The following is a 10,403-nucleotide window of genomic DNA, read 5'->3' as shown; positions in this document are numbered from 1 at the left end:
CCCTGTAATATAATACGTGGTCCAATTTAAAAATTATAGGTCAATATTAAGGTCCGATACCGTGCCGTTAGTTAACCTTCCGTTAGTCGCGCGCACCTCACAGGTGCATCCCTACTGCACTTCCACCTCCTTTGCCGTCAATAGATTTTTCCGGGGGTCGAGCCTAATGTTATGTTCCTAACTTTGGATTACTCAAATGTCCGTGTAAAACCGACCTTAGAACATGTCGATGGAGAGTTGGAACCGCTCAAATCACCCCTCTGGTGCAGCGCGACCATTGACGCAAGTATTATGGATATAATATTTTTATGAATTAAATATATATTTTTTATCTCATTTTCTGTCCTTCTCAACGTAGCAGGTATAAATGGTCAAGTTACATTCACAGAAAATGGTTACGGAGTAAAAAACAGCACAACCTTCTTGCGTCAATTGGTTGAACATCTTGTGATGGAGGAAGAGATCCGACGCGGGAGCAAGAAAAATTTATCTTCGGTACTTCGCTAAATAAGTTTTTTGATATTTATCTCTCTAAAGAGTCTTAAATTGGTAACAATTAACTATTTAAACTAGACTAAATTTCATTTGGCTTTCAAAAAATCAGAAACACCTCATAGGTGCAACGCGATTAACCATATCGGAAACAAGTGCGCAACTAACGGAAGGTTAACCAGAATAGGAAGATTTTCCACATCAGTACCTGGCCTAAAACAATCAAATTTCGGCGACAAACATGACTGAAAAGGTTTAACTTTAAGGACAGGACTCGCAGCCGAGGCCAGACAAACTTCTACACATTTAAAAAAAAAAAATTCAGGTTCAAAATCCCTTTGGCGATTGTAATTGGAGGAAGATTTCTGTATGATTATATGTGGTAGAATAATTGCTAGGTCATGTTAACTTAAGTCAGAAACTAAACCTGTGAGAAACTAAAAAAAAAAAAAGATCTCAGAAGGGGACCAACTCAAAGGACATTGTAGGTACCCTCAGTCAAACCTCACATTTTTTTTCTAACTTTTAAATTGGCAAGTGTAAAATCCACTTTGTACCTCGGCAATTGTTGTTGACAGGACAAATCATGATAGGGAAATTATCCCTCTAGTGGGCGAGAAAAACTACTGTTACTGAAATATCCCCTTCAAAATTATTTAGCCACTGTGTTTGTGTTAATGGCTGCAAACTAAGAATTAAATATTTTGTCGAAGATTTCTATATTGTTACTTGTGTAAAAATAATAATCAAATTTTAGCAAAACTAGGTAGTGGTTATACAAAAAACAAAAAAAAAAAACACCCAAAATTGAGCAAACTCTAAAGGTTAAATTTGTTGCCATACCTAGATAAGAGTCTAGATATTTTTAAAAAATTTGTCCAAGCATAACAACTTAGCAGTTTTTCTTAGAAGAGTACAGGCAACAATAAGCATAAATATCCAAGCAATCAATGTTGCTTGTAGGTTTTGAACCAATTGCCCACTCATACTTTCTGTTTGTAATAATATAATTAGCTGTACTTTATACTATCAGAACACGCCTGGTGGCTGAGCGATAGCGCTGTCGTGCCACAGGTCGCTGGTTCGATCCTCGGGCCGGGCAAGGTTGACTCAGCCTTTCATCCCTTCAGTGGGTCGATAAATGAGTACCAAGCATGCTTGGGAACTAAACACTGGGGGTTCCGCGCTTGGCTGACCACCTAACCGGAACATCTGCTCCTGCACCCCAGAGCCCAAAGGTCAAGAAAACTGAGATGGGCCCTCTGTGGGCTGTCGCGCCGCTGAGTTAAATTTAATTAAATGAATTAAATTGATGAATTTAAATGAATTTAATTAAATGAATTAAATTGATTAATTAAATGAATTAAATGATGAATTAAAATGTTAATAAAACATAATATGCAGCCAAAAATTTAAATTTTTGTAGTAAAACTAGTTTAAAAAGTCTTAAAATAATTCATGTTAATAAATTACAACTTAAATCTTGTATTCAACAGCTGTAACTGGAATTTTTTTTAAATGAAAAAAAAAATTGCTGGATTAAAAATACACAATTTTAAAAGCATACATTAATTTTATTATGACAAGTAAAAAAAATTTACCATTTTTTTAATTTTTCATGGAATAACTCATACTATTGTCTTTTAAAATATTGAAGAAACAAAATATCTTTATTCTGACTTTTTCTCAAGAAATCGAAAGTCAGATCCCGAAGTTCAACTAAAAATTTTGGAAATTTGAGAAACTAGTAGCTCAGATGTTGAGCATGTCAAAAAAATGTTGTCATTTGTTGTCTCTTATTGTTCTTAAGTGACTGTGTAATAGTTAAAAACTATAAAGAAGAAAAAACATTTAGCCTCATCAGAGTCAAAAATAAGTTTGTTGAAAACTTCACACCTGCTAAATATATTATTTTGCATGAAATCACTGATCAAAATGCTTTTTAAAATATTACATTTTTTATTTCCTTTCTTGAGTTTTTGGTCTTTGTATAAGGATCCTGTAACCGCCAAGCTAAAATCCCTAAGACACCAAATGAAATTGCTCATTTGTTTAATTTGGAATAAACTGTTACAAAAATTTTTAAATTGGCTTGCCCAGGGACAGGTACAAGTTTTGTTTTCGATTTTACTTCATTTTGTAATGTTTTATTTTATTTATTTATTTTAAGTTTCTCGAATACCACTGGAAGTCTGAGATTTCAGAAACAATACAGATTCAGAAATCTTCTCTTAATAAGTTAAACTTTTAAAATATAGTCCTCTAAAATAGTTTTGGTTGTACAGCATAAAATACTTAAAATTGTGCAGTAAAAAATAAAAAGTTTAATATTTGAATCTTTACCAAGATATTCTATTAAATTTAATTTAATATATTTTTTAATCTATTAATATCATTCACAATTTTTACTTTGCTTAGCTCTTTGACACAAAATTTTAATTAAATGTGTTTTTCCTACTTTTTTCATTTTGTATTAATTCATGCCAAAAAAAAGTGACCAATACCATAGTTAGCATTTTTATAGTTATGAAATACAGCATGAAATGCCAGTTTCTTTTTCTGGGTTAAAGGTAATATTTTCCAAACACAGCTCACTTCCAAACAATAATGTGTATTTATTTGCAGTTATTTAGATCTATCTAATTCATCATTGAAATTCCTTTCATTTTCAAAATCAATTATTGACAAATTTATGAATATGAATGGGAAAAAAATTAAATTTTTTGGATTTTTTATTTTAATACAAATATAATTCTGATAATCTTACAGATTTTTTTTAGTTACTATTAGACTTTTTTTAGACTCATTTTATAATTAAAAAATACCAAAATATATTTTTTTGTTGGTAATTAGTATATCAGAAAAAAATATATAAAAGGGACCCCAGTGTTTCATCTGCATCAAAGGGTTAGAAGTGTCAAAACATGTCAAGTAAAGTACAACTTTTTTTTTCCTACCAACTAGTTCCAACTACAAGAACAAGCAATTGCTAGTAAGAAATTTTGGAGTCTTAAAATAAAACCAACTTTGAGAATAAATCATTGTTTACTTAGCTTCGTAAAATTACTTTCAGTTTGTATTAAAATTTCGTAAAGTTCAAACAATAAATTGCATGTTATTTGTTCGAAACCAGTTTTAGACCTTCCATTTTGAAGTTTGATTAACTTGTCTTGAAATTTCAATTAAATATGCTTTATTAACAAACTATTGCAAGAGATAAAAAATTTAAATGCTACACACTTTCCATCATTTGTGCTTATCATCAACAAAATATTTTGTTTCTATAGTCTGAGACACTATATGCAAAACAAAAATCAATTTTTTCATGCTAGGCCCTGTTAATCAGCTCTCATCCTTAATTTACTCAACAGAAATTCATGATGCATAATTTAGAATGTGTAAATACGCTTCCTGACTTAAGAAAATCTTAAAAAATCAGCATTTTAAACGTTATAGTTTGTTCTTGGTTTATCAAAACTTATTTTTTTCAGTGCTTTAAATCTTTAATTACAAATATAAATGAAAGAAAATTTTCCTAAAAATGCCTTTCCTCTTAAGCAGTAAATAAAATAAATGCAAAAATTGCAATGCTATTTTTTGTCATTAAAACAGGGTTAGAAATTTTTTTTTTAACAGTATTTTAAAACCCAAATTAAAATTAACTAAATCATTAAAAGTATTGAGCAGCATTCTTTTTAATATTAAAAATTTGAATACAGAATTAGAAAAATATGTTTTTTTAATTCTTTATTCAAAATATTAATATTAAAAAGAATAATTAAGAAAAAGATTAATATTTAAAAAAGAAGAAAAAAGTAAATTTACTTTTGTTTCATAAATGTGCAAATATGATATAATTTTAATAATGCATGTATGTTAAAGTTTCACCTTTTGAATTGTCAGTATGTATAAAAATGTAATATCTCAGCAATATTATTCAGCAGTATATTATTTGTAGCATTAATATCAATAATTTTGTTATAAGATTTTTTATTTATTGAATCAATATAAATTAGGATATGAAAGAGCATGATATATTCAAGGTAAAATAATTTTTTTTTAATTAAACATTATTTAAAATTAATAAGATGATAAAAAGGAACGAAAAAGATAAATGGGCTGTACAATAATGTATGTTTTAGTATCAAAAGTTTGAAACATAAAGATTAAATTACTTTTTTATTATTTATTTTAAAAGAATGGGGCTTTAAATTTAACAATATTCTTGCTGACATGTAACATTTAATAAATAAGATAAAAATGCTTTGAAAATATTTTAAATAAATTTAGAATACTTTTTCTTAAAAAAATTTTTTTTTTACATTTTATATATATATANGAATACGAAGCGTATAGTATTTGAGATACACGCAGACGAGAATTTACAAAATAAAAATAACGGTTTAATTTTAAAATACTGAGTATTTTTACACAGCAAACGATTTTTTACTGATTTACTTCAACTTGTTTAGCGCAGAATAAATTTTAAACAGAAGAGAAAATGGAGTTGACGATAATAAATGAACTAATGAAAGTAAATAAGCAGAGCTTCGCGAAGTTCAGATACATCGTTGTCAAGAAGACTACGTAATCAGAGATCGTCCACAACATGCATATGTCTGAATTAGATTAATATNTAAGATTCATATACCGCATAAAAATAATTCGCACAAAAAAAATCGCACAAAAATAAAATCGCATAAAACCAATCGCACAAAAACAGAATCGCATAAAAAAGGACCGCACAAAAACAGGTCTTACTGTATATATATATATATATAATATAAAAATGTAATTTGAAAATATTACAATAATGAATAGAAATATTCTGCATGAATACAATAAATTTGTTTACACTGGTTTAGAAAATAGTTCTAAAATTAAATGGAGAAAGTAAAATTCAGAAAAGCACCTCATTTCCTTTTATACTTTTGAATGCAGTAAGAATAAAGTATTTAACAAAGTAATAAAGTTTGAGGAACTCTTTAAATAATTACAGAAATGAACTAATTTTAAAAACAGAACATGGAATTAGTGTTGTCTATTTTATATTAAACATTTTTAAGAGACATTAAAACTTATTCTAAAACTTGCACATATTTATTTATTTTATATAAATATGTTTGTGGAAACCCAATTCTAGGTAAACTTTCAAAGATGCAGATTTATATCTATTTAAAGTAATACAGATTCTAATTAGCAATTAAATTAAAAAATTTAAAATATGTGATTAAGCTTTTTTTTTTCTTAATTTGGTTATAATCAAACTTTTAAGTTTATATTAGCCAAATTTAATAATTAAAAATATATTTTTAGAAAATAAAACCAATTGTTTTTTTTTTTAAGTGTAGTTAAACCAAACAACTTTGAATTCAAAAGTTGCCGATAATATATTTGTGAAATGTTATTTATTCCTAAATGTTTACAGTTTTTTTCAAAAGTTATCTTTATAAATTTTAATTTCATAATGTTTTTCATCAAATTTTATTTTAATGCAAAGCAGTAAGCGTGTTATGCTGAACACAGCTGAATAACTTAATAATCGTAACACTTTATGAACTAAACACTAAGCATTCAGAAAAATTTTGGAGCATAATCTTACATAAAATTAAATAGGTAAGGTAAGATAGTAATTAAATAGGTAAGGTTAAGTTAAAACATTAGATATTAAAAGTTGAAAGTAATTAATTGAAATAAATATGAACTGAGAAATTAGTTTGAAAAATTTCTTATTTTAAACTGAAATATACAAATTTTTCTTTAAAATACAAAATTTCATTATTATAAAGGAATTTATAGAGGGTTAAAAACAAGTCTTAAATAAAAAATAAACGAAGTTCAGAAATTATACAGTTTTAATAAAAATGTTATTCCAGGCATAAATATGAAATGTTAGCTAATTTTTTCCACTTCGGTTAAATTTAAAAAAAATAATACTTTGCATAAATTAGAATAACTTTTAAAAAATATTGATATTTTTTGACTTGCAATGCTTTACAGACGTGTGTATAAGTTTCTTTTTTTATAGTTAGTTAATTTTGTTGTAGTTTAAACATTTTCAAAACGAGTCAATATTTGAGGTTCATTTTGTTGTAGTTAAAACATTTTCAAAACGAGTCGATATTTGAGGTTAATTTTGTTGTAATTAAAACATTTCCAAAAAGAGTCTATATTTGAGGTTAATTTTGTTGTAAAACATTTTCAAAACGAGTAGATATTTGAGGTTAACAATAGTATCTTGAGAGTTCCTTAAAATTTTTACTTTTACAATATTTTTCAAATTTCTCTATATTTTTTTTTTTTTTATTATTGTTTTTGTCTTACATGTGTTCTGGCTTTATCTTATAATTTATATAAGCTTTTTATTTTGATAATTTGCTCATGTTTGATATAAATTGTTGATTGCGATAAATCACATAGTAGTTAACTAAAGTAATTTGTTCACAGTTAATTAAAAATTTTAGAGTAAAAATTCGCTTCCTCACACTTGTGCAATGTTTCTGACTTCAAAACTATAAATTTTTCATTGACTTGATATCATAATGTAAATTTAAGGTAATGTCACATAACACAATGTTTAAAAAAGAAATGAAGTGTAAAATGTGATATTTTTTAAAAATATTATTCTTGAAGTAATTGAGATCTTGGATGTTATAAATTATTATATGATGAAAAAATTATATTAAAAAGCAACCTAGTTTATGCAAAGCTCATTTCTTAAAATGTTGTCTTTTTCTGTTTAACTTTTTTTTTTCAACTTCTCTCTATATTTTGCTATGCTTTTAAGAAAATATGCTATATTTTGCTATGTTGTTAACTAATTTACAATTGAACTGGTGTATTAATGTAAATTTTATGGGTAATGTCACATAACGCAATGTTAAAAAAGTAAAATGAAGAGCATTTTTTTTTAAAAAAAAGATTATAACAACAATAATTAAGATCTTGAATTTGTTATACTTTTTATTAAAAGCACTATTTATTGAAGAGTGACTTACTATATATAAAATTTATTTTTTAGCATATTAGCTCTGAATTTAGGCATAAAAGTTAAAATATAATCTTATTGTTAATTCTAGGGCATAAATGTTTTTGAACAAATATTGTTCAAAGAAAAAATTTTATACTGTGAGAAAAAAATATATAAAATTTAAAACTGACACATATGTCAACTATCAGCTTTGAAATACTTCTTTTAAGCTTTTCAATAGAAAAAAAAATTCAAAATTTTTTAATTAGCTTGCCCTTATTGTAGCTAAAAAATTAAAAATCATATACTAGTCACGTTTGATGATGCGGACTTTTAAAAAAAAAGTGAAGTTTGATTAAATGTACATTTTATGTTAAAATTTATTTCATCAAGCATCCAACATTTTTGTTAATAAAAAAAGGAAGTTTAACAACTTAATGAAGTATGAACATTGCAGAAAAAAAGGTGAACAACTTTTGATCTTATGTTCAGATTTGCATGTAAGTGTCACAGTTTGAGTACCTTACCTTACATACTATAAATAATTTCAGACAATATTTTAAATTAGGAGATCAGACATAAAAACTTATACCTTCTCCAAATACTACCCTGCAATAAAAAAATTAACGTTGGCAAAAAAAATTAAAAATAGTCAATTTAATATATTTGGCACTTTTTTATAATAAGCTACTTCATGCAAAAAGATAATTTTTTTTTTTTTCAAAAATAAATTTTTTTTTTTAAAATTCTATTTTAGAGTTAGTAGCATTAGCAATAGAAATGAAATAGTAGTAAAGCCTCTATTCTCGAAATCTATCTTAAAACATTTGTGTTGTTTTTTTCAATTGTACAACGAAACAAACGTACCTAAATTTAGGAAGATTTGTATGATTACATAAAAATAAGAAACAAAAGTAAAAATACTTAAGATTCTGAAATACTTCAAATCAATTACTTGATTCAAAAAGATGCTGATGCTTTGTATATTTTGAGCTTAAATATTTTTATTAAGTTAAGGAACTTTTCAAAAATTGGGAATAAATGTTTAATATAATTTGGTACAATATTTACAGACAGAGAAATTGAATGGCCATAATTAAACCAAAATATTTACATAAATTATACACATATTGAAACAAAAACATCGAACTTTCAACATAAAATTATCACAATCATAAGACATATTTTATATATAAAAAAAAATCTACTATACTAAATAGCAGCTTCTTAAACTTGCATGCATTAGCACATTGATTGCAACACTAAATTTTAAAATATGCAACTTTATTTTCTCTAGAATTCAGTTAAAAAAAAGAAACTGTCCTATCTTAATCATCTACTATCCAATTTAATTATTTTTGTTCTTAAATATATTGATATACATATTTATATAAAGAAATGTTTAAATATTATATTGTTTGAAAACAAAGCAAAATTTTGAATAGATTTTGAAACACTAAAGTATTTTATATGCAAAAGAAATTTACACATATACATGCTGCACTGAATATTCTGGACATAATTTAGCTTATTTTTTCAAATTACATAAACAGTAAGTTGTTGAATGGCATAAAAATAAACCCTAAATGGAAAATTACTATGGTCATAATCTATAAACTAAGAAATATCTACTAGATTCACTTTAGTTGATGTATATCTTATGACCATTAAATATTGTAAAATGGTACTAAAAATACCCTCAAATAACTAATTAATGATAAGTTCAAATATATCTATTGGCCTTTAACTCACAATTTCCTTTAATGTATATATGATATTGATATTTATCAAATAATTGCATAATACATTGCATGAAATTTTTTAGATGAATACATAAAGATCAGTTAAATAAATTTCTTTAAAAAATGGTGTTTTTTAAACTTCATTGGACAGTAGAAGATTTAAGAAAACTTGAGCACTCTTACGATTTTATATCTGGATGGAGAAAAGTTAATTTCTAATCGTTGGCAAATCAACATGCCAACAATCAATGTTGACAATTAACCTTTTCAGTCCTGAATTTTGTAAATAATAATTGTTTTGGGAACAATTATTTAATTAGGAACTTCAAACTAATTTAGAAAATTCTTTAAAGCAATTTGAATGAATTATAAGACTAATTAAATAAAATAAAAAAAACAACTAACTATATAAAAATTAGATCAAAACTAAACAAACCATGAAATCCCAAAGCAAATTGGATATGATTGGGGCGTGTCCAGTTTTAAAATTGTGTGGACAGCACCATGTTCAACCCTACAATTGCTTCATTTTAAAAGAGGGTTTCCATTCAAAGCTTAACACAGGTTCACCCATGACCTTACACTAATTATTACACCACCCAGCTAAGACCAAAAATGTTAATATCAGTGTTTTTGAAAAGTACAATTTTCCTGAACTACCATTTTGTCTTAAAACTCAAATTTAGCCCCCAACATCAAAATGTTACACAAAACAGGAGTTGGAACGGAGAAAATTTAGTTACAGTTTTAAGGGACTAATAATTAAATGATATCAATAATCTGTACCCACTGTTATTGGTCACAAGCCTAGCATTCTGTGTTTTTTACCCCTAACTTTAATTCCCACCAGCAGATAATCTTGGAAGTCCGACATTTCTTCACTGATGCACATACAAAACAAAAAAGGATTGAAGTTTCTCTATTATTCCAATTGTTACAAAAAACTTAACAGTATACCATCCCTTTGCACTTGATGGTGTGATTGGTCACTGGCTATTATTTCAGATTTTAGTGGTCTCAGACCAATGGACCATCGTTAATTTATAGGCTTGCAAAGGTGTTTATTACATAGTAAAATTACTAATGTAGTAATATGTATAATAATCATTTCAATAAAATTTCTATCAGGATTGAAAAGGTTAATATTAAAAAGGAACATAAATAGTATAAAAATCATTGTTCAAACACACATTACGCTG

The sequence above is a fragment of the Parasteatoda tepidariorum genome, chromosome 8 (assembly GCF_043381705.1).
Source record: "Parasteatoda tepidariorum isolate YZ-2023 chromosome 8, CAS_Ptep_4.0, whole genome shotgun sequence".
NCBI lineage: Eukaryota > Metazoa > Arthropoda > Arachnida > Araneae > Theridiidae > Parasteatoda > Parasteatoda tepidariorum.
This window is presented reverse-complemented; position numbering follows the sequence as displayed.